General features: G+C 43.0%; 1 protein-coding gene across 4 annotated transcripts in view; it reads left to right on the plus strand.

Moving 5' to 3' along the window:
* Positions 1–23,733, plus strand: part of ESR1 (estrogen receptor 1) — a 366,771-nt gene that overhangs the window by 67,158 nt on the left and 275,880 nt on the right. For all 4 annotated transcript variants that reach the window (XM_084775860.1, XM_084775859.1, XM_084775858.1 and 1 more), the window contains one exon: positions 14,856–14,924. The gene's annotated coding sequence lies outside the window, so the exon portion shown is untranslated. The remainder of the gene's footprint in view (positions 1–14,855; positions 14,925–23,733) is intronic.

Raw genomic sequence — 23,733 nt, forward strand, 5'->3', positions numbered from 1 at the left:
GGAAACACTGTTCTCTGAGGATGGCTCCGTTCCTTCCTCTCATGATGGGGCTGTGGATGCGAGCTGTGTCCTGGGCCATTAGTCCCCCATGATGCGCCTAAGTTAACAAGCTGCTTCTCGCCTCCTAGAGGTTCCCACTACAGCCTTCTTTGTCTTTAGTGTCTCTCCTCCTAGTCACTGGGAACATTCTTTCACCTATTTTGAAGCTTCATTAGTTGATTTGAATGATTTATTTATTCACTTTTACTTATTTTAAAGTTACATGTGTGTAGATGTGTGTGTGTGTGTGTGTGTGTGTGTGTGTGTGTGTGTGTGTATTGTGTGCCTACAGAGGCCAGAAGTTGACAGGTACCCGGGAGCTGGAGTTACAAGAGATTGTGAACCACCCAGCGTGGGTGCTACAGCTAAGTTCAGTTCCTCTACGAGAAGAGAATGTGCTTTGAACCACTGATCCATCTCTCCAGCTCCTCTTTAGCTGTTAAAAATTTGTGTGTATGAATATATATATGAACGTGTGCATATAAATGTAGAATGTGTGTATGAGTGTGTGTATCTGTGTATGTGTGTGTGTTTGCATGTATGCATGTGTGGATGAGCGTGTATGTGTGTGCGCATATGTAACTGCATGTGTATATGAGTGTGTGTGTGTGCATATATATGTGACTGCATGCATCTATGCATGTGTGCATGTGTGTGTGTGTGTGAGTGTGTGTGAGTTTGCATGTGAGTGTGTGTGTTTGTGTGCATGAGTATGTGTTTATACAAGGAGACCCAGATTACCGTTGGTTATTTTTTCCACTTTATTTTTGAGACAAGGGTTTTCACGGAGCCAAGATCTCACCAATTGGCTAGCCGGGCTAGCCAGAGAGCTCCAGGGATCCTGGTTGCAGTGGCACACTACCACACTTGTTACACGGGTGTTGGCAGTCTGAGCTCAGGACCTCATGCATGTGTGAATGACATTTTTCCTGATGTCTTCTTAGCCCTTCCTTATTTTTGGTAATTCTATTTTCTAGATTTTTTTTTGTTAAACTAAGCAAACACTGAGGACTTGTTTCTGACTTGGTTTTGTCTGGTGTGTGCATTTGTGCTAGTTAAGACACCCAATTTTCTGCTTAATTCACAGAAAACATAACATTTTTAGCATTTGGCCTCATCTCCTTGAACTCCAGACTTTTAATAAAAAAACAATGTCAAGGCTGTGGCCCTGTGCAAAGACCACCCATGCTTAAGAGGCAGCCTTTCAGAGTACTACATTCTGTGGCCACCCGTGACATCCCCAAGGCAGCTGTCAGCATAGATAGGACTGCAGCTGGTGGCCGAGTCATCCTTCCAGCTAGCAGCATCCTTTGGGAGGGTGGGGGGAGGGCGCTGGCTCTGCTTCTGACCCCTGTCTTCAGTCCTGGCCCTTCCCCAGTGGTCCATAGCAAGGCCCACTTCTGACCTTTGCCTCTCACCATCTTCCTCGCATCCCAGTTGTCTCTACCTCCCTGCCTGCCTGCCTGGTGCTTCTCCTGCCTTCTTGTCTCTTCCTGCTCTTCTCCTCATTCTCCTTCACAAGGCTTAGAAAGCTTCTCACCCTAAGCTTTCTCATTTAGGGTTAGAGCTGACTTAGTCATCCCCTGCACTCCTCTGCTTATCTGTTTGGCATAGGATTGGCCATTTTGTTTTGTAGCTCTCTTACCACCTGTGACCTCAACAGGCTAATAGCAGAGTATTGATGACGATGGTGATGATGATGATGATGATGATGATGATGATGATGATGATGATGGAAATACTGGTGTCTTTATTATTATGTCAAAGCTTCCCACACATTTGACATGCTACTGAGGCCAGTTTTTAAACTCTGAACCCCTCCAGCCCCTCCTGTTTCTATCTTCCAAGTGCAGAGGTTATAAGCATGTGCTACCAAGACTGATTTTCATTTGAAAACCTTTTTTGGTGTGTGCATGTGTGTGTGTGTGTGTGTGTGTGTGTGTGTGTGTGTGTGTGTGTGTGTGTTTATGAGTGTGTACTATGTATAAGTGTAGGCCGGAAGTTGACATCAGGTGTCTTTCTTTATAGTTCCCCACCTTATTATTTGGAAGGCAAGGTCTCTTACTGTGTGAGGTTTTCACTACCTACTCAGCCAGACGAGCTGCCCAGTGGTTGCCCAGACCCTTCTGTCTCTACCTCCCTGGGGCTGGGCTAACAAGTGTAGGCTGCCACTTCCAGCTTGTGTGTGTGTGTGTGTGTGTGTGTGTGTGTGTGTGTGTGTGTTGCAGATCCAAGCCTTTTGTGGACTGAGCCATCTCCTGAGCTTCTGACTTTTATTTTTAATTATTGGAGTGACTTCTTTATTGGTTTCCCTGTAGCCATACTGACCCTCATGAATAGAAAGAGCACGCAGGATTCCCTGACATCCACATCTTTGCCATCACTCCTATCTTGCCTTCTGATAACAGGCAGGATGCTCTCCCCATGGGTTAAGCTTGCCAGGGTACAGGTGGTAAGCAGATACAGTGCACTGGGTGTGAGCACTGTTTCAAGAGTCAGCCTGCTCATGTTCATGTCCTGTACCTTTTATTTCTTAGCTGTGTGGTCTTCAAGGCATTGCTTAACTTCTCTCTGCCTCAGTTTCCCCTTTGTAACATGGGGGTGATCATTATGAGGCATAAGCAGCATTTAGTGTATATATTGAACTTAGCATATAAAATCATGGTCAGGATAGCCAGTTCACTTGTTGAGTAAGTGTATATACCGTGTTCAGTGATGGATTTACTCCTAGAATAGGACTCTGCTTACAGAGGTGTCCAATAGTATTGAGTCAATGAATGGACGAACGAACGAACATGCTAGATGTCACAGATACAAAGACATGTGCGATTTTGGTCTTCAGATCTCACTGGTTGGGAACAGAAGACACAGAAAAGATGCTAATTAAGTTGTGCTTCACGTGCTGGGGAGATGGTTCTGTCAGGAAAGTGCTCACCACGCAAGCGTGAGGACCTGAGTGTGGCACTCCAGTCCCCCTGTGAAAATCTAGGCACGCATGGTGGTGCGAGTGTATGAACCCAGCGCTGGGGAGATGGAGACATTTGGACAGCCAGTCTTGCCAAACCGGGGCCACTGTAGGTTCACTGAGAGGTCTTGTGGTGGGTGGTTTGAATGAGAAACGCCCCTCATAGAGTGGGTCCCCTGTCCATGGTACTGTTTGGGAAGGTAATTGGAGGAAACACATAACCGGGCGTGGTCTCCGAGGGGCATAGCCTCGTCCTATTCCAGTGCCCTCTCTGTTTCCTGCTTGTGGATGGAGATGGGACCTCTCTGTTTTCTGCTCTAGTCACATGATGCCACATCGCCCCTGCCGTGATGGGCTCTAACTCTCAGGATGTACACACCTAAACAAACATTTCCTCTACCGGCTCCTTTTAGCCATGGTGTGTTATCATAGCAACAGAAAGTAATGAGCACAGACCCTGTTTCAAAGGAATAAGGCGCAAAGTGACAGAGGAAGGCAGCCAACTTCCACCCATGGTCTGCACATGTGAACATGCATACATGCGTATCACATGAATATGTATACATGCGTATCACACGAACATGCATACATGCATACCACATGGACATGTATATACCCTCATTGCATGAACATGTATACATGCACATCACATGAACATGTATACATGCACATCACATGAATATGTATACATGCACATCACATGAATATGTATACATGCACATCACATGAACATGTACACATGCACATCACATGAACATGTATACATGCACATCACATGAATATGTATACATGCACATCACATGAACATGTATACATGCACATCACATGAACATGTATACATGCATGTCACATGAATATGTATACATGCACACCATACACAAATTAAATGGTAAGGGCTATTATAGGATAATGGAAGAGAGTGGCTATATCTTTACGTTGAATGTCAGTAATCATGAATGTGGCAAGTCAAAATGACTTTCTTTCTTTCTTTCTTTCTTTCTTTCTTTCTTTCTTTCTTTCTTTCTTTCTTTCTTGGTTTTTCCAGATTGACTGGGAGCACTTTTCTAAATTCACCAAATAATCAAGGAACTCTCAGCTAATGGTGTCTAGTCTATTTTCCAATTTACGGCTTTCACTGTTTGCTGAACCTTCCTGTCTCAATACTTCGCTCCCCCCCCCACCAACCCCCCGCCCCAGATGTCTTTCTTGTAACCTCAGACAGATTCCTGCACAAATTCCGCCAGCCTCTGCCTTCCTTTGAAACAGAGAGCTGTCATTTTTAGTTGAAGTTGCAGACCTGAAAATACAAGGGGATCAATCACTGTTGTGTTATTGACTAATTTTATACTGCTCCGGGAAAACATTGTTCAATTCTCAATTCAGGGGAAATTGTATCAGGTCAGTTACCAGGGAACAATGGGCCTAGATCTCAGTGCTTGCCTGGTGTGTCTGTGGCTTCAAACTGCATGCACACGCACACACACACACACACACACACACACACACACACACACACACACACCCCACACACACCCACACCTTCCCTTTTTTGGGGGGCATTTAAAAAGAAACACTTAAATCAAACAAACATTGGATTCACTTAAATGCTTATTTTATTTTTAAATTTGTGTTTTGGTTATAATTTTAGATATACCTAAATCAGGGGAATGATTAAGTTATTCATGTGACAATAATTAAATTGTTCCCACATGGGATTTCAATTGTTCCCACATGGGATTTCAATAATTTCCTCTATAGATTCATCTTTAGTTTGTGTTCGTAGCAGGTTATTTATTTTAGTGCAAAAGTCAGTCTTTAACTTCTTGGGGCTATTTTATATTGAAATGCAGGCTACAGATCCCTATGAGAGCCGCCTCGGTGCTGCTGTGATTGCAATTTTATCTGATGTGTGTATGCTGTAGGCAGGTCGTTCTTACCAAGTCTGTTCATAAGGCTGCAGTGAAGAAAGGTGCACACTAGACGAGTATATGGACTTCACTGCATCTTGGACTAAAAGAAATATAAGCGAGAAATGCATCAGTGATTAAGAATACATTTTGCTTTTCCCCAAGGAACCAAGTTTGGGCACACTACCACACTGGGCAGCTGACTACCGCCTATACCTCTAGCTTTAGGGATCTGACATCTTCTGAACCACATGCACATGCACACATGTGCATGTATGGATGCATGTGCGTGCACACACACACATGCACATGCAGTGTGTTGTAATTTTGACTTTAAAACGGACTTAGGTGAGGGAGGAGAGAGTAGGTTTGAGAAGATGATCTCTAGACTCTGGATAGAAAGTGCTTGGTGCCAGTCTTGGCTCTGTTCTTACTGGCTGGGTAGCACCGGACAAGTTCCTCATAGCCTCAGAGGGCTTATCTGCAGAACACAGCTAATGCTGGACTGTTGTGTAATCAGGGTTAGTCAGTTGGAAGAACAGAGCCGAGAGAGAATGAGCACATACTACGGAAAGAGATTTACCGGATTGGCTTATGGAGGAGGTGCTGGCTAGTCTACTAGTGACTGTCTGCATTCCAGAGAGGCTGGGGACCTTTTAACTGGCCAGTTCACAGAGCTGGATGCCTCAACAGTACCAAATTTGGTGCTGAAGCCTTGGAGGATTCCCGAAGGGTGGCTGATCTTCAGTTTGTGTTGGAAGGCTGAGGAAGCTGGCTTCAAAGGCTAGCAAAGCATGGTGGCGGCAGTGGTAGTGGTAGTGGCAGCAGTACTGGTGACAATGGCAGTGGCGGCAGTGGCAGTGGTGGCAGCAGTGGCAATGGCAGTGGTGCCAGTGGCGGTGGCGGCAGCAGCAGTGGTGGTGGTAGTGGTGGCGGTGGCAGTGGCAGTGGCAGTGGTGGCAATGGCAGTGGTAGCAGTGGCAGTGGTGGTGGTGGCAGTGACAATGGTGGTGGCAGCAGTAGCAGTGGCAGTGGTGGTGGTGGTGGCACTGGTGATGGCGGTGTACTCATCAGTAAGGAGCCAAGCAGAGTGGGCAAAAGCATTCCCACCTTTCTTTTACATCTCTTTAGATCTGGGCCATTATAGGTGCTGGCTACTCTGGGGAGGGGCTTTGCCCCTCCTCAATTATTCCTTCATGGAAATATCTTCAGAGACCCACCCAGAGGCATGTCACTTAGTTGATTCCAGATTCGATCAGGTTGGAAATCAATACTAAATTTAAAAGAATGTCTATCTATCTATCTATCTATCTATCTATCTATCTATCTATCTATCTATCTATATCTTGCCATGACAATGCTAAATATTGAGAAAGGGCCAAAGAGAGACTTTGTCATTGATTTTCTAGTACAAGGCATGATGTCTTAGGCTTGTCATACCATTTTTGTATTTCTCTAGTTAATATTCACATGGTCCCTTTTCTTTACTAAGTGGTTTTTAAATGTAAGTAAAGCAAAGGTGTTTCCCTTTCAGTTGTTTAGCGGCCCATAGGAGGGAAGACTGATGGGCGTATGCTCTGTATCCTGCATGTGCTGAGATGCCCAGGGAAGCCCAGGAGAGTCAGTGTGCACATGCAGGTTGTAGGTGGCAACAAGGGTTTTTGATAAATACCCACTGAGTAGACAGATGAGCTGCAGGAGGCAAGCCCTGAATACATTCTTTCTCTTACGACAGGATTGCCTCAGAGAGACGAATGCCCAGAGGACTATTTCATTCCTGATGGTACATCTTGGAGTTAAATCATTTCCTAACTTTTCAATGACAGTTTTACATGACTAAGTGTAGTTGTTTTTTTTTTTTCTTTTATCCACCTGATCTCACTGACTCTTCACATATTTGTGTTTTCTCAGGATGAGTGTGAAGAGTATGTGCAATCATGGTGGGCTGATACTTCTAAACACTCTTCTGCAGTTTTGTGGAATTAATCATAAGTTAAAACTCACCCATGGAATGTAAAATATATGGAGCTGGGCAGCTGTTACTAGACAATAATTTAGAACATTCTGGACCTCTTTTTGTTTCTATGGAATACTGATTTGAACTTCTCGGCAAAATGGAACAATACAACACATGGCATTTTAACCTGATTTATTTTTACTTACCTTGATGTTTTCAAGGGTCCTATATGCTGCCGCATGTCACCTTCTGTGTTATTATCAAGTAAGATCTAAGGTATGAACATATGTTCTTGGTATTTTTTTTATTAGTTCTTTGAGAATCTTGTACAATGTATTTTGATTGTATTCACCCCGCCCCTCCATAGTCTCCCAAATCTACACACCTTTCTGTTTCTCTTTTTTAAAAACCATCAAGTCCACTTTGTGCTGCCCATATGCTCCTGCCTGTGTGGCCACCCTCTGGATGGTGGTTGGTCTACCGGGAGCCATGCTCTTAAAGAAAACCGACTTCTCCCCTCCCAGCAGTCCCCACTTGCGAGTAGCTCCTCAGCCGGGGGTGGGACTGCGTGCCCACTTCCACAGCCCCATGCTGGGACCTGGCCTCCAGTTTGTGTGGGTCTTGTGTGTGTTGTGAGTACAACCATGATGAGTTTATACGTGCGACTGCTCTGCTGTGTCCGGAACCTCACTGTTTGCTTGTCGGCATCGACTGCCTCCAGCTCTTCTGGTCTTTAGTGCCCTCCTTCCTCAATGATGTCTGAGCCTTGGGAGGACAGCATGTAAGATAGATGTCCCATTTAAGGTTGAACATCCTATAATACCTTATTCTCTGCCCCTTGACCAGTCTGTGTTAATTGCTATCTACTGCAAAGACAAGCCTCTCTAATGAGGGTTGAGAGAGGCACTATTCTATGGGTGCCTGGGGTATTCTGTGGATAAACCAGTCATTAGGAGCTGGTTTAATACTGTGTCCTTTTAGAAGACTGATAGCAGGGTCCTGGGGTTGGGACCCTGGTGTCCTGGCTTGGCAGCAAGCATCTCTACCTGCTGAGCCATCTTGCAAGGCCTTCGCTAGGGATTTTAAAGGAACTCTTGTTGTTTGCTTTCAGAGCCATTGGAGCTACGTCTTGGAGTTAAATAATTTCCTAGCTTTTCAGTGACAGTTTTCCATGACTAAGTGTAGTTTCCCCCAGGCTTTCAAAAGTGGCTTGCCTTCAAGGTGAGAAACAATCCTCTGATTTCCTTGAAGTTGAAGCCTCTTCTAATGCTGACCCTCAAATAAGACACTTTCAGGCAGATTTTGTTTTGCTATAAATGTATAATTTCCCAAGAGACAAGATTTGAGAAGTCTGTGCCAATCAGGTCGCCTTTGTTCTGGAAATCAGTCTTAAATTCGTGGTTGTGATTAAAGAAAGGAAGAAAGAAAGAACACAACAGCAGAAACAACAGCAACAAAAATAACAATGGTGACAACATACTTTCTCAATGGGGAAATGAAGGTCAGGGTTCAGGCCATTCACGCCTCCTCTGTAAACATTTGTTTTAAGAGCTGAAGGTTGATTTGAGGAGAAACCTGGAAAACTAACCCAAGTAAAGAAAACACACACACACACACACACACACACATACACACACCCCAACAAAGATGCAGAAAACAAACCTCAAGAAACTGCTTTCCTGTGAACTGCAGTGAAAAAAGAGCTGATGCTAAACTGCTCTCAGAACTAGTGCCCAGACACTCAGGCCAGCATCCAGGAGACAGCTTGGGTACCTAAGGAGACATGTTCATCAGAAAGAGTGGGCGCAGGTTGCGGTTGAACTCAGTTTCTCCATATGACCCTAGACAAACGTGCCTAAAACATGTACTGTAGAAATCTTTAGGGAAAGGCTAGATGTTAGAGTTCCTGGGGACTATGATCTGTCACAGTGGCCTATGGTCATTTGCATAATATTTACATATATCTGGTCCCTAATTCTGGGGAAGGGAAACACTTATTGTTTGAGAGAAAAGTGGAGCCATCTTAGTGATATCAGCTTTAGATATTTTCTCTCCTCGCTTGTTCTCAGTAACTTTTTTTTCTAATAGTTTGCCACTACCAACACATCTAAGACAGGAAGCTAAGAATCTTGGGAAATGAACAAGACCTTTGAAGGGTCTGGAAAAGTATCGTCAGACCTAGAATGTTTCGTGAGACCAAATGTAGCTTTTAAAGAGGCAGCGTGCGTGAATGAAGCTGTAAATTTAGAAACGCCAAAACAAAATAACCCAAACAAAAAGAGTTAATAGTCAAGCCAGGAGACTTAATTTTAGCATTCTCACAACAGACATCAGAAAAGCAGCTGCCGACAGGAGGCAAGGTTAGAATTTAGTCAACAGTATTTTCTGAACCGGCAGTGCAGCAGCCGGTTGGTGCACCGGCAAGAGGGTAACCGAGATGGGAGGAATGGTGTTTTTTCTTTTTGTAACCAGCTCTGCCCCATACAGGCCTTCAAGCAGCACACAGCAAGGGCTTGGTAATTTACTCAAGCCGTTCAGACTGAAGTATTCATCACGCATTTCAGAGGTTCGCATTCTCTTCCAGTGACATCTTTAAGATTTTTTTTTTGGGTTCCTAGGTGTTTAAGTGATGGAGGTGGCTCCCTATTTTGGTTGGCAAATTTTGTAGATGTGGCTCTGGTAGGAGACAGCCAATAGCACCGAGCCCTCCCTTCTGGTGGAACAGCTACATAGCAACAGGGGCTTTTAGCGGCTATCAGATTTGCTAAAAGCAGTCGCTCCAATTAGCAGTAAGAGCCAGCACCTGGTGTTACTCGGAATTCTGCCTCTTTTAAGGCTGATTTTTAATGTAATCTATTTTTACTTTAAATAACAACAACAAAAAAAATCTTTTTCATTACCTGGGGGTATAACAGAACCTAGCAAAGGCACAAAGGGCCATTCTAGAATTGGTTATTGATAACTGATTTAGAATGTGGGGGAGTTATTGGTGAAAGCTTCTTTCCGATGGCAGAATTTGGAAATTCTCTTAGTTCCCTTCCCGATTTTGATTATGATCATATTGACGCTGTAGTTGTCTCCTTGGAAATTATAACACTGCCCCAGGTTCCCAGTGTGTTTGGAGTTTGCTGCCAGACTTGTGACAAGGATGATAAAAAAAAAATGGTAGCAAAACAGTATTCTTTTCAACTTCCTTTTCCAGGATGTCAAATCAATACAATGAAAAGAACTGTGACATCCTATCAAAATGCTGCTGTCAGGCTGGTGAGATGGCTCAGCAGATAAAGGCATTCGTCATGCAAGCCAGAGGACAGTTTGATGCCTAGAAACAGCGTAGGTGGAAGGAGGGAAACGGCTCCATCAAGTTGTCCTTTGTGTCTCCACATGTGCACAGTGCCCCCCCCAACACTAAAAATATGCTACTGTCAACATAATACTTAAAAAATTATTCACTTTACATCCCAGTTGTAGGCCCTCCCTCTTCTTCTTCCCGTCCCTCCCTCCCTCCTTCTCCCCTCCACATCCCTCCCCCTGTCCTCAGAAAGGGGGAGCCCTTCTTCCCTACCAACTGACCCCAGCCTATCAAGTCTCATCAGGACTGCCCTCATCCTCTTCCTCTTACTAGGGAACCCATATGGAGACTGAGCTGCCTATCAGCTACATCTAAGCAGGGGGCCTAGGATCTCTCCATGCATGATCCTTGCTTGGCTCATCAGTCTCTGCTACTCCCCTGCCCCCCCTCCCCCCAGATTTGTTGGCTCTGTTGGCCTTCTTATGGAGCTCCTGTCCCCTTCGGGTCCTTCTGTCTCCCCACTCTTCCATAAAATTCACTGTGTTCTGCCCAAAGTTTGGCTGTGAGACTCAGCTTCTGCTTCGATCCCCTGATGGGTGGAGTCTTTCAGAGGACATCTGTGGTTGGCTCCTGTCCAGTTTCCTCTCTTCAATCGCTCCCAATGACTATTGTATTTGCCTTTCTGAATGAGAATTAAGCATCCTCCTTAGGGTCCTCTTTGTTACTTAGCTTCTTTAGGTCTGTGGATTGTACTGTGGATTGTACTGTATTATATGACTAATATCTGCGTAAAAGTGAATATATACCATGTGTGTCCTTCTGGGTCTCGGTTGCTTCACTCAGGATGATTTTTTATAGCTCCATCCATTTGCCTGCAAATTTCATGATGTCCTAATTTTTGATAGCTAAATAGTATTCCATTGTGTAGATGTACCACAGTTTCTTTATCCATTATTAAGTTGATCAACATCTAGGTTGTTTCCAGATTCTGAGTATTATGAATAAAGCTTCTATGAACATAGTTGAGCAAATGCCCTTGTTGTAGAGTGGAACATCTTTTGGATATATGGCCAGCAGTGGTATAGCTGGGTCTTGAGGTAGAGCTAGTCCCAATTTTCTGACAAAGTGCCAGATTGATTTCCAAAGTAGTTGCACAAACTTCCACTTCTACCAGAAATGGAGGAGTGTTCCTTTTTCTCCACATCCTCACCAGCATGTGCTGTCATGTGAGGTTTTGATCTTAGCCATTCTGATGTGTGCAAGGTAGAGTCTCAGTTGTTTTGATTTGCATTTCCCTGATGAATAGGGATGTTGAGCATTTCTTTAAGTGTTTCTCAGCCATTTGATATTCTTCTGTTAAGAATTATCTGTTTAGCTCTGTACCATATTTTTAATTGTGCTATTTTGTTTGTTGGTGTTTAATTTCTTGAGTTCTTTATATATATTGGAAATTAGTCCTCTGTCAGATGTAAGGTTGGTGAAGATTTTTTTCCCAGTCTCTAGGCTGTTGTTTTGTTTTGTTGAAAGTGACCTTTGCTTTACAAAAGCTTTTCAGTTTCATGAGGTCCTATTTATTAATTGTTGATCTTAGAGCCTGAGCTGTTGATGTTCTATGCAGGAAGTTGTCTCCTGTGCCAATGAGTTCACAGACTCTTCTCCACTCTCTTCTAATAGATTTAGTGTTTCTGGTTGTATATTAAGGTCCTTCATCCACTTGGACTTGAGTTTGGTGCAGGGTGATAAATATGGATCTATTTGCATTTTCCTGCATGCAGACATCCGGCTAGACCAACACCATTCATTGAAGATGCTGTCTTTTTTTCATTATTGTGTTCTTAGGTGTGTGGGTTTATTTCTGAGTCTTCTAGTCAATTCTATTGATCTGCCAGTCTGTTTCTATACTTTGAAAAAACTGCTTTTAGTATTTTTCCTCCTTTAAACTTTTGATACCTCCCTTTCTCTGTTTATTTACAACCACAAAAATGTTCTTGAGTGTTTTGGCTAGCATGACGGCTTTCTTGTAGTTTTCTTTCTTTTACAAAGATATGGATTTATTTTGTGTGTGTGTCTGTGTGTATTAGTGAGTATATGTCTGTACACCGTGCTCATGCAGGAGCTCAAGAAAATCTGAGGAGGGCATTGGATCCCCTGGAGTAACAGTGATTTTGAAACTCCATGTGGGTGCTTGGAATGGAGCCCAGAACACCTTCAAAAGCAACCCCCCTCTTCACTTCTGTACCATCTCTCCAGCTCCCTTCAGCACTCTGTTTTAAGAAGGACTTAATAAAACCCCAGAATAGTATCTGCTGAGACACTATTTCCTGGAAGTCCTAGGTTTTCAGAAGACTGGTAGCCTAGAGCTCATCTTCCAGCAACTGGAGTGCATCTTTTTCCTTTATTCTTGGTCAGAGTTCTTTGAAAAAAGCCAAAACCACTGGGGTACTTAATCATCTCTAATGTAGAACCCTCAGGAAGCTTTATTTGTGCATCCTGAGCTGGGATTCCCCATCATGAGATATTACAGTTTCAATTTTTTAAATGTGCCAGTCCACTAATATCACAGTCACTGTGCAGCATCTTCAGCTGTTGACACGCTGCGAATCCTGGATTGTGTCCTCCCACCTAAAGGATCCAAACCACACTGGTTTGTACAGCTAGCCACTGAGAACTGGATGATTCTTTCATATATAAAACAGTTTGGGAAAAGTGTCCATATTTTAAGTTCTTCCCAAAATTGGTTCTCTGTCTGGCTTCTGATGGGTCAACTCTCACCAGTTTGGGTGCATAGATATTGCCAATGGTGCTTGTTGACTTGACATGAACTTATCTAGGTGAGATGAAAGTTCAGTAAGACTGCCAGCATGGGATTTCTGGATGGTGTCGTTCCTGGCTTATGTGAGGAATTATGGAAGCCTGTGGTTAAGTTTCTGAATGCAGCTTCTCTCTCTCCTCCTACTGTTTGCATCTGCCCACCTTCCCTCTTTTTGGCCTGCTCTCAGAATTATGCTCCTTCCCCCCGCACCCCCCCATGACATGGATCTATCTGCTCTATGGAATGAGCGAAATGTTCTAACCTAGACCAAATTGTTTAGTGCAGTGCAGAGTACAGATGTGGGGAGAGTCAGGGCTGGGAATTTGGAAACATGACATGGTCACTGAGAATCTCCAGTGGACTTGCAAGTGACTTGAGAACAAGATTTAACATCAGGAAAATCTGTGGACATAAATGTGTGCCTTCGAGTTACGATCTGGAAAAGAAACTTAAGTTTATCATTAATAAAGGGGGAAAAAAGAGCCACCTGTAACTTCCAGAGTCCAGATAATGAAATATAGCTGTACCTAATATGCTAAGACTTTCCACTGTTAGCTGAGAGGTTTGCTATTACGTCAGCCTTTGGAGAGAATATAAAATAGCTCTCTGTCCATCCATTACGTATTATTTTTGTCTTTGGTAAGAGTTCAAAAGAGAGTGGGGCTTCTATCCAGCTTTTGGCCTGGGGGAGGGGGTAAGATTTATGAGACAAAGGATAACTAAAGATGATAATGTTTCCCCCATAATTTCTGGTTATTTAGACCAAACTTGTTTGATTTTGTTCATGAAAGCTAGTTGTCAGGTGGGCAGTTGGTCTTCACTCATGTCACTTGTGGCAGGTGCTAAGTTTGATGCAATCCTTTCTTCCTTTCTTCCTGAGTCTCCAAAGCCCGAGCCTCTCAGAATGGAGCTCCCTGGGGCTGAGTCCTTTCTCTTCTCTCCTTGTATCATTCACATCTGGTGTCAGGGCTGTAAGTACCCCTCCGCGCCCCCTCCCCCATGGTTCATTTTACTCTTGGATGCTAGACCTCTTCATCCAACTGCCCTTTTGGGATCTTTTCCTGCTTTTCTAAAGCCTTCTTATATACTATGTGTCTAAAACAAATCTTCCATCTCTCTTGGAAGGCCCTCATCACACAGTGGATCTCACTTTGATTTGTAGAAGGTCCTTCTTTCCAAGGCTCAGCCAAACATGTGGGAGTATGTCTCAGCTCCTCCAATCCACAGCGCTCATCCAGACAGCAGAGAATTCTGCTGGCTTTATAGGAATGTATCTAGAATTTAGGCCATGACTGGCATCCCCCAGCCTTATTCCAGCTTTCACTGTTTCTGCAAGGAGCAGTGTGGCACCTTGGAACTGCTTCCTTTTTCTTTCCCTTCCTGTGGGACAACAGTCAGCTATGCCATGTGAAAATAGAATCCAGGTGGAATCAGGATGATGCAGGATTGTCCAGTTACTTCCGAGTTCACTCGAAGCAAGTGGTACCGTCTCATTCTCATGACTGGTTCTACTTCATTTCTTATTCTTCCTTCCTTTCTTCCCTTTTACCTGCTGTCTCTCTCACTCCTCCTTTCTTCTTCTTTCTCCTCTTCCTCCTCTTCCTTCTCCTCCTCTTCCTTCTCCTTCTCCTCTTCTTCCTCCTTCTTCTCCCTCTTCCTCCTACTTCTCTCTCTCCCTCTCCTCCTTTCTTTTCCCTCCCTCCCCCCCTCTCTCACTTAGCCTTCATTTCTTCTTTTCTTCCTTCAGACAAGGTCTTGCTCCATGGTTCAGGCTAGCCTTAAACTCATGGTTCTCCTGCCCTGGCCTCCCACACGCAGGTACACGCCATGACACGTGGCTTCCCTTGGACTTCTTACTGATTTGCTCTTTCTCTCTGTTTCAGGGTACTGATCAGATGCAATGGGTGCACCTTTGATCCAGAACACACCCCCTGTTCTTCTCACTCCATAAGGTAATAATTCCAGTTTTACCTCAATTATTTTATCTGAAGTGAAAACTTTTTCCGTATCTCTATACTCACTTTATTTTTCACTCAGTTCCATTTATTTATTTATACCTTCTAACCGACAGTGGTTTTTTTGTTTTTGTTTTTGTTTTTGTTTTTAACTTATCCATTGCCCTAAGTCAGAATATCACATCTATGAGGGCAGAATTCTGTTTTGTCCAAATCTATGTTGCTGGGACTGATGGTGGCATTTAGTAGGCATCCAATTTTTGAGCAAGATGAGGGCAATAGTGGCACCTCCTTAGCGTAAGCCTCCCTAGCATCTTGACTGAGCGCAGTTCCTCCTGACTGCCATTCTGAGCCCCATCGCCACTTCTCAATCACCCGTGTATGCTCGAACACACCTTTCACTAATACTGAGGCTATTTTATTGTTCTATTAAAAACCATTTAAAATTACCAAGCAAGACTGTATTTCTTTAACTCTGACCTTACAAGACTCTCAGTTTTATAACTGTTTAGAGAAAATGTGGAAAGGTTGACTATGTTTGCTGGCCCCGATCGTTTCATTACTCATCTCCATAAAGAGGTTTTTAAAACACATATTAAAAAGTTTCCACCTCTCTTGTCTCTTACTTTTCTTCTCATCTTCCTTTCTTGAGTTTCAAAGGATCTAAAGCGAGACCCTGTGTGTCTGGAGGAAACGTGTTAGAGCAGGCTGGGCTGGGGCTGGCCTCCGTCTTCAGGCCCTGACCTCATAGTCACTGCTCAAGTGACTGCTCTGTGCAGGAGCCAGCACATGCGTGCTTGTCCTCATCAGGCCCTCAGCTGCTGTTCTGCCTAGAGTAGCTGTCTCATGTGGCTCTTTGCTTGTTTGCGTTTTCACAGATGTGTTTCTTCCTATCCAGCTAGAGCGAGGCTGAAATGAAAGGTCTTGATTCTGAGAACATGTGCTGTAGTCGAGCCGCCTGGGTGTGGAGTTGCAAAGTTGAGGTGGCATGTAGCTTTCCAGAAAACTTGATATGCTGGCAATGATATCACCCATTTCTCATAATAAGGCAAGGTTTGACCTTGAGGAACGTTAAAGTGTACTTTTAAACGCAGAGGTCATTTTTAGGGCTACATGAATTTGCCCTCAGCTGCGTCCCCAAATGAAGTCATCTATAAACCCTTACATCACCTACTAGGGAACCTCAGAACTGTCGAGTTCTGTACCGGCTCCTGAATCCCCCACACGATTGCATGCTTGTAACACTGAAACTCTTCGTCATTTTGTCTCTTGCCTATTTAGCATCTGTTAGAGATGAATGCATGTTAGAAATTTAGCAGAGATTTGTGCATAGTTTTGTTAGTCACAGGCAGGCTTGTTTGGTTTTCCTAAATACAGCTGGCAAACACACTAAAATACAAACTGCTTCATTATTACCCAGGCCTCACAGGGCCTATCTCTGTCAGGGCTACTTAAAATATGCCTGTCGCCTCTGTTCCTTTTAATGCGTCTATTTAATAGGCTTACACCGATTTGTTCTTTATAATTTGCTCCATCATGATTCAAGAGAAGCAACGGTAGTGATACATCTAGAATCAGAAAACTGTAGCTCCAGAGGACTTTGGCGAGCGCCTCACCCAACCACTTACCCTCCAGAAGAAGAAAGTGAGGCAAAGAGGGGTGGTGACTCACCCAAGTTCCCACACTGATTTCCTAGCAGGATTAAACACTTAACAGCCGCCTCTCCTGATCTCCGATGAGGGTTCTTGTCATCAGAGCGAGTTAAAATGAAAATTACCATAAACCTGGGAGCAACAGCTGCCGCCGTAACGATCTTAATGACAAACTTGCGGACATATGCTTATGTAGTCTAGAAAACCAAGCACAAAGTATTCCAGTGATTTCCACTGCACAAGACGGAATGGCCCAGATGATGCGTTAGCACTGTCTCTTATCATGTGTGTAAATGTGTGCATGTGGACCCATGCGCACGCCATCAGAGGACAACTCTGTAGAGTCTGTTCTCTCCTTCCTCATGGGTTCCCAGGGCAGAACTCAGGTAGAAACCACCCACCCACCTACCAAAGGAAAGCGAGAGTGTTTCATTTTGCTTTGTTTGACTGTTATTGTTGCTGTTCCCTTTTGAGTGTTCACATCGCGTGTGGCTCTAGGCCCTGACAGACGTCAGATTGGAATTACCTACTGCTGAGTAATGGTGTGATCATTGCATCAGAGAGGTTAGGGACGGGGCAAGGTTCCCCAATGCTGCACAATGCAGGGACATACTGTCTTGACAGCAGGTTGTTGGTTGTCATATCAAAAGGAGGTTCCTAGCTGGATGAAAGCCAAGCCGAGGAGGTTAGCAAGAACAGAGTGGTTTTTGAGACACACAATGTTCATTCATCCACAAATCCAGCAAACATGCAGCGGAAAGTCTGAAAGAACAGCCAGACATCAAGGCGTGCACAGTTGGCTGGAGGTTTGGGGATCAGACAGAAGATTAAATAGACTGTGGTAAGTATAATTTAGCTTAACCTCAGGGAACGAGTGTGGTCTTGGAGAGACACCGATGCTTGGAACATGACTGAAATTTGGACAAGTGAGAAAAGGGCAGCCATGTAGGTGAAGGGGCAGAGGCTGGGGACAGCAGGATGACACAGGCTGCTCGGTGGCCGGAGTGCCAACGCCCTCCCCATTTGCTTTCCTGATTGGCAAGGAAGGAAATCAAGGTCCTACTTTGTGTTCCAGACTGAGGCCGTCATGAAGGGCTCCCAATAGTCCCACTGTGTATAGGGCTGAGGAGGGCTGAGGAGACTTTCAGTACTCATATCAGGGCAGCTGGACACCCTGTCTTTATGTGAGGGTCTGCCAGCAGAATCCAGGGCCTTTCTGCCTGGTTTTGTTTTATTTTCCTCTTGGGTAAGAGACAAGCATGTTAACAATGGGATACGAAAAAGAAGGAAGGGGAGACATGGTATTTGTAGACTGGAAGAAAACATATTTTGAGACAGATATATGTATTCTGTGGAAGAGGACTTCAGTCACTGAGGACGAGGGAAGGGCCCAGGAGAGAGCTTATACTGGGCTCCTGAGTATGAGAATGAGTGAGAGATGGCATCTATTTGTCTGTCTGTCTGTCTGTCTGTCTGTCTGTCTGTCTGTCTGTCTCTTCATCCATCTATCCATCTATCTATCCATCCATCTATAGCTGTCTTTGAACATATCATTTATCTGTCTATTACTTTCATTATATATATATATATATTCCATAGAAGATGTCAGTCTGGAGCAGTAATGTTGGAAATTTATGGAAGAATTGAAACAGGAAGGAGTTTTAATCAAATTTCTATAAAAAGGTGTCATATTCCTATCAGCAGGTTCATTAGCTCCAATAGAGATGATCATGTGATTGAGTTCATCAAAATTAAATTTCCCACCATTTAGAGATGTTCATTAGTCACAGTGATAATTATTGAAGATGGAATTAGGTTATTTCCTCTAAAAATTGTGTTATATTAACCTATTCAAAACGAACTGTTAGCTACATGTTTTTAAGATCAATCTTCTTTCTAGGGAATGATGGCGCAAGCCTGAAATCCCAGCATTTGGAGGTCGAGTCAGGCTCAAAAGTTCAAGGTCAGCTTAAGCCATGTAGTGAATTTGAAGACAGCCTGGGCTGTGTGAAATTCTGTCCTAAACGAAATAAGACAATTAACTTCCTAGGGTGTGGCAGCAGCTGTCTATCATACTATCACTCAGAGGATGGAGGAAAGACAGTGAGCTTCAATCTTGACCGTATTAGACAGTGAGGCTCTGCCCCCAAAATAATATAAAATAAAATTAAAAAGGCAAGATTCATTTTGAGAGCTGAAGACCATTTGTAAACACAGCACTTCTTCAGGTGACTGTGTTAGCATGACAAACCATACCTACCTCCTTCTCTGACTTCAAATCAATTAGACTGGCCCTGGGCAACAGAAATATGTCCGCCACATGCCATTTAGAATGTCTTGGCAACTACATTTTAAAAAGCAAAAAGAAAAGAGAGAGAGAGAAACTAATAAAAAGAATCTTAATAATATAATTTACTTGACAATATAGTTAAAGCATCACAATTATAACATGTAATCACCATAAAATTATTGACATATATCACTTTTTATTTTTTTGATTTGTGCTGTCTGTAATTCCATGTGCACTTTTCAGTTACAAAGCTTCCTAACTCAAATACAAAATGTCTATTAGAAATGTTTGACTTTCATGTTTTGACATTTGAAAAGGTAGATTAATATATCAGAATTATTAGACACATACGTCAGTTTTAATGATTGACTCCATACAACAGCTTGAAGTCTCGGATCAACTTGATTAACAAAACCAAAGACAGTATGTATAGAAACAGAAAATGGCATGTTCAAGTGTTCACGCAGAAGAAAACTAGCTGCCCAAGTATTATAACTCTTTTAATTAGTGTTTAATAGAAATGAAACATAACAGGTTTCTCTTCATACACACACACACACACACACACACACACACACACACACATCTGAATATGTGTATACATGTCTGATATATATCTGAATATGTGTATCTGAACATGTGTTATTTATATCTGAAATATTTGCTATAGGCCTCATGGCAATTAACAAATACAAAATTGCATAAAATCTTACAAGTCCTGCTATACTGATTGGCGGTTTTCTGCCTTGAGTACCAGCGTCAGATGTAGCAATGGATTTCACAGTAATACTGCAAGGACTACACTGTCAGAATTTGAAAGAGGTAGTCAATACCCTTTAGTTATTGGTCAACAATTCCAAACTAATTGTTTATCACAGAAAAACAGTCTTTGCCCAGAAAAGGTCAACACACTCTCTTGATCATGGCTCTTCAAATAAAACTTCTACAACGGCGTTATCACCACATTGAAAAGTGGTCTAACCAACTAACCCATTAGGCCTAAGAATAATAAAGACACAGCCAGACAACCCATATTTCAAGCACTTGTTGGCCACAGGTGTTGGTGTATGCAGAATGGGACAGCAAGGACATAGGTTACCTTAGGTTTAAGATTTTGAAAGGGGGCACGTTTTAGTCTCTCCTGCGGCTTGCCACTTCCTTTCTCTGCCACCTTGCACCTTTTTTTTTTTTCTTTTTGCAGACGTTGGTTTGGTGTTCTCCCTGTAGGTGGCAGCACTTCCTTCTTGAAGTTATGAGGAGTACTTTTGCGCTTTGACTCCTGCAGTTTTCATAGAAAGAATCGAAATTCTCTAGAAACTTCTCTGGAAGCATAGGTCAGAATATTTTCAGTTGTAGTGTCAGTCTGTCATTCGTCCAGGAAACAGTGCTTGCCTCCTGCCTGGAGAGGCGCTTGTTCACCGCTCAGTGTGGAGTGAGGCAGAAGAGACTTCAGGGGTCCTAACTTAAAACCTCTTAGCAACCTTGGGTCATCTTTCAGGGGCCCCCTGCTCCCCGCCCTCCCCCCCCCCCCCCCGCAGTCATCAGAATGGACAAGAGGCAGTTTCTGTCTCCCATGCAATGACAATATTAACCGTGTTTTTACTTCCCACTGAACTTTGTAATCGAGTTTTTAGAGTTTCCACAGAACCTGATAACCTGATACTGTATGTATGTATATATGTATGCTATCCACTTTGCGCATTAAGGGGACCTAATATAGGGTAGCTAAGATTTTAAAAAGTCATGTTTTTACATGTAGAAACACCCTTTTCCTCTCTTTCACATCATGTTGGTGATGAGGTAAGATGACCATTAGTAAGGGCTGAAGCACTGAGGAAAGCGACGGAGAGGTGTGGTTGGGCTCCCAAGGCCTGGCACACACCCGTGCCTAGCACATGGGTCCTTCGTGGAACCCAGCAAACTGTGGGTCGATGTCTTGATTCATTTTGATTGACAATTTAAAATCACAGGCTCTCTTTTCTGTAAATTATACTCATTCCGTTTCCCCCAGTACAAGCTCTGTGCTCTTATTTGAATTTTAATCATAATTTTTCTTATTTTAGTTTCATGCCAACATTGTACTGTACCTGGAATAATGAGATTAAGGTGCTATGCTTTGGACTCAAGAAAAAAAAAACCCATGGTTTTCTTAATATGTTCCTTAATTCTTTTACACTTGAGCACGTGAGATAGCTTGCTAATGGCTTAAAGTAGAGAGAAAAGACGGGAGAGACTGAGCTGACCACCCAGGCACGCAGTCAATAGATCTAGTGAGTCATTTGTCACATATTTGCTTGTATTAACTTTTATAAACCACAGAGCATTTTCTAAAATGAAGAAACCGGACTAAGAGAGAGTCTTATAAATGACAGGCTCAGCAGAGAAAAATCTGCTGAAGTGCTTCCTGTGGTGACCCCTCACGAGGACTCGCTGTGTATGAAGGCGTCGCAGAAAAGACAGCGCCACGTTTCTATACTCTTCTGCGTTTCATTCTAGTCAGGCCACTCTTCTACCTGTTTTCTTGGCATTTATTTGTGTTCCTCTCTGAAGTGCAGCAATCGCTCAGAATTTAAAACCTCATTTTCATTTTCCCCCTCTTTATTCTTGATAACCACATCCACCTTCCAGACATGCAGTGCTCACATTTATAGCTTTATTCCTTCCATTCACCTGGGTAGAACAACTGCCGAGCAAAGGACTCTGTAAGCCCCATCTTAAGAATGAGTTCATTTTTCTGTCACACAAATTCTAGTGCAAACATTCCCCACCTGCTTTCCCGAGTGACTCTTTATACTGGGTGACTCAGGGGACCACACCCTCTGTCTGGACCTATTTTATGTCTTGGACCATTTTGGCAGTCACGAGCCTGTGAATGTCCTACCAGAATGATGTTCCTAACTGAAGAAAGAAGACAAGGATACACTAACCTAACTCAAATGTAATGTCAATTTCAAAGTAGTGGTAAGTAAACACATTTCAAGGAAGCATCATCAAGTATGAGTGACTTGGAAGACAAGCAATGGAGAAATAGCCTGTGGTCACATTAATAGTTATTGCCTATGCCCATTGACGAAAGCTATGCCACATTCCAGTTAAGAGTTAATGAAAATAAAGTCAGATTTTCCTGAGCCAAACTTCATTAGACTCCCTGAATTGTACAGGCCCAGAAGTCTGGTGATTGTACAATGAGTAAATCTTTCTTTTGGGATGAAAGGGTTTATTTTATCTTACAGGGCCATCATGAGAGGAAGCCAGGACAGGAGACCAGGGAAGGAAATCCGAGGCAGGAGCTGAGGCAGAGGCCATAGAGGACTTCTGTTTACTGACTTTTTCGCTATGACATTTCTCAGTCTGCTTTAAAATATTATTATATTTCTTTTTTTTACATATACATTTACATTATCACACATGAATTAAATAAGCTACATACATCAGGAAGAACCACAAAACAATCAGAAATTATATAAATGTTACATTCATAGTGATTTGGCTGAGTAAATCTTTCTTATAGTGGCCTCTTCTGGATCTTATGCAGCCAATCAAACGACAAGCAAAGGCCTTCTGGGATAATGGGATACCTTTGAGGCGGGACCACTTACAATCAGTTCAATGGGCTAACTAGGAATATTTTTGCCTCTAGAGTTCAGAGAATTGGAAACTCTGTTTGAAGCATGTATCCAGAAAAAGGCAAAGCTGCCGGGAGATTGGAGAAAGACATGTTAGAAGGAAGAGTCATCTGTAGACGCTGAAGTTAGCAAAGGCAAATGGATACCTCCAAAATTCTCAGAGACAGGAGGAAGAAGTCTGAGGGATATACCCCTCACCCTCACCCAAGCACAGAAAGGCCAGATTGGTAGAACACTCTATATTCCTACCGTGGTACACATAGCACAAACGGCATCACTTCTGTGGTGTCCCTCCGGAACCTGTAACCTGAGACATTGGGAAATCTCAAACTGAGGGACACATCACAGGAAAATGGTAACAGTTTTCAAAACTGTCCAGATCAAGGGGAAAGAGAGACATGCTTGCCAAATAAGGGCATGTTCCTGGATCGGATGTTGGATCAGAAAATGGATCTTCATAAAGCCATGGCAGTATTTGGATACAAGCTATAGATTTGAAAATAGTGGTGTGTCTAGGTGACTGTCTTGATTTAGTGAGGGGACCGTGCTTAGGTAAGACAAAAAATGATGTTGTTTTTGAAAATATGTGTTGATATGTGCAGTTTGCTTTCAAATATCTCAGAAAAAGAGATAGATGATATGATAAGAATTTAAGAATGACAAATGGATGCCCTTAGAGAAATCTAGGTAATATATATATTAACCTGTTATATATACATATATATATGCACACACACATATACATACATACATACATTTTGTTTTTGCTTTCTTTAAGTATGGTAGTAAAAATAACTAAGCTTAGTAAAATATACATAAAAAGAACTAAGCTTAACTTTTAGAAATAAACAGGTTGATAGAAACTTTCACGTGCTTATGACTTCTCTTTCTCTGAGACTGTTAGTACTAACAGGATTCATTGTTGGTGTTCTAGACAGCATCAGATTAAAGTTAGGAGTTCTTAGGCCACATGGAAAGACACAGTGCTTCATGCTGTGGTCCATTTTTGTGGTAATAGATAGTCTGTGTTTTCCTGTATGGACAGCCCCTGGTAGTGTGCAAAGAGCCCACACATCCTGGAGCATTATCATCACACCGTCTTCTGCATTTAGATAAACTCAAATGCCAGAACCATCAGTGGCTTTCTCAAAACTTCATTGGAAAATCTGGACTGGGAAGTCAGCTTTTCCACAGCAGTTCCTAAGATCATTCCTTCTGGAGCCATAGAAGAAAAAAAA

The sequence above is a fragment of the Acomys minous genome (genome assembly GCF_964271855.1).
Source record: "Acomys minous genome assembly, chromosome: 3".
Taxonomy (NCBI): Eukaryota; Metazoa; Chordata; class Mammalia; order Rodentia; family Muridae; genus Acomys; species Acomys minous.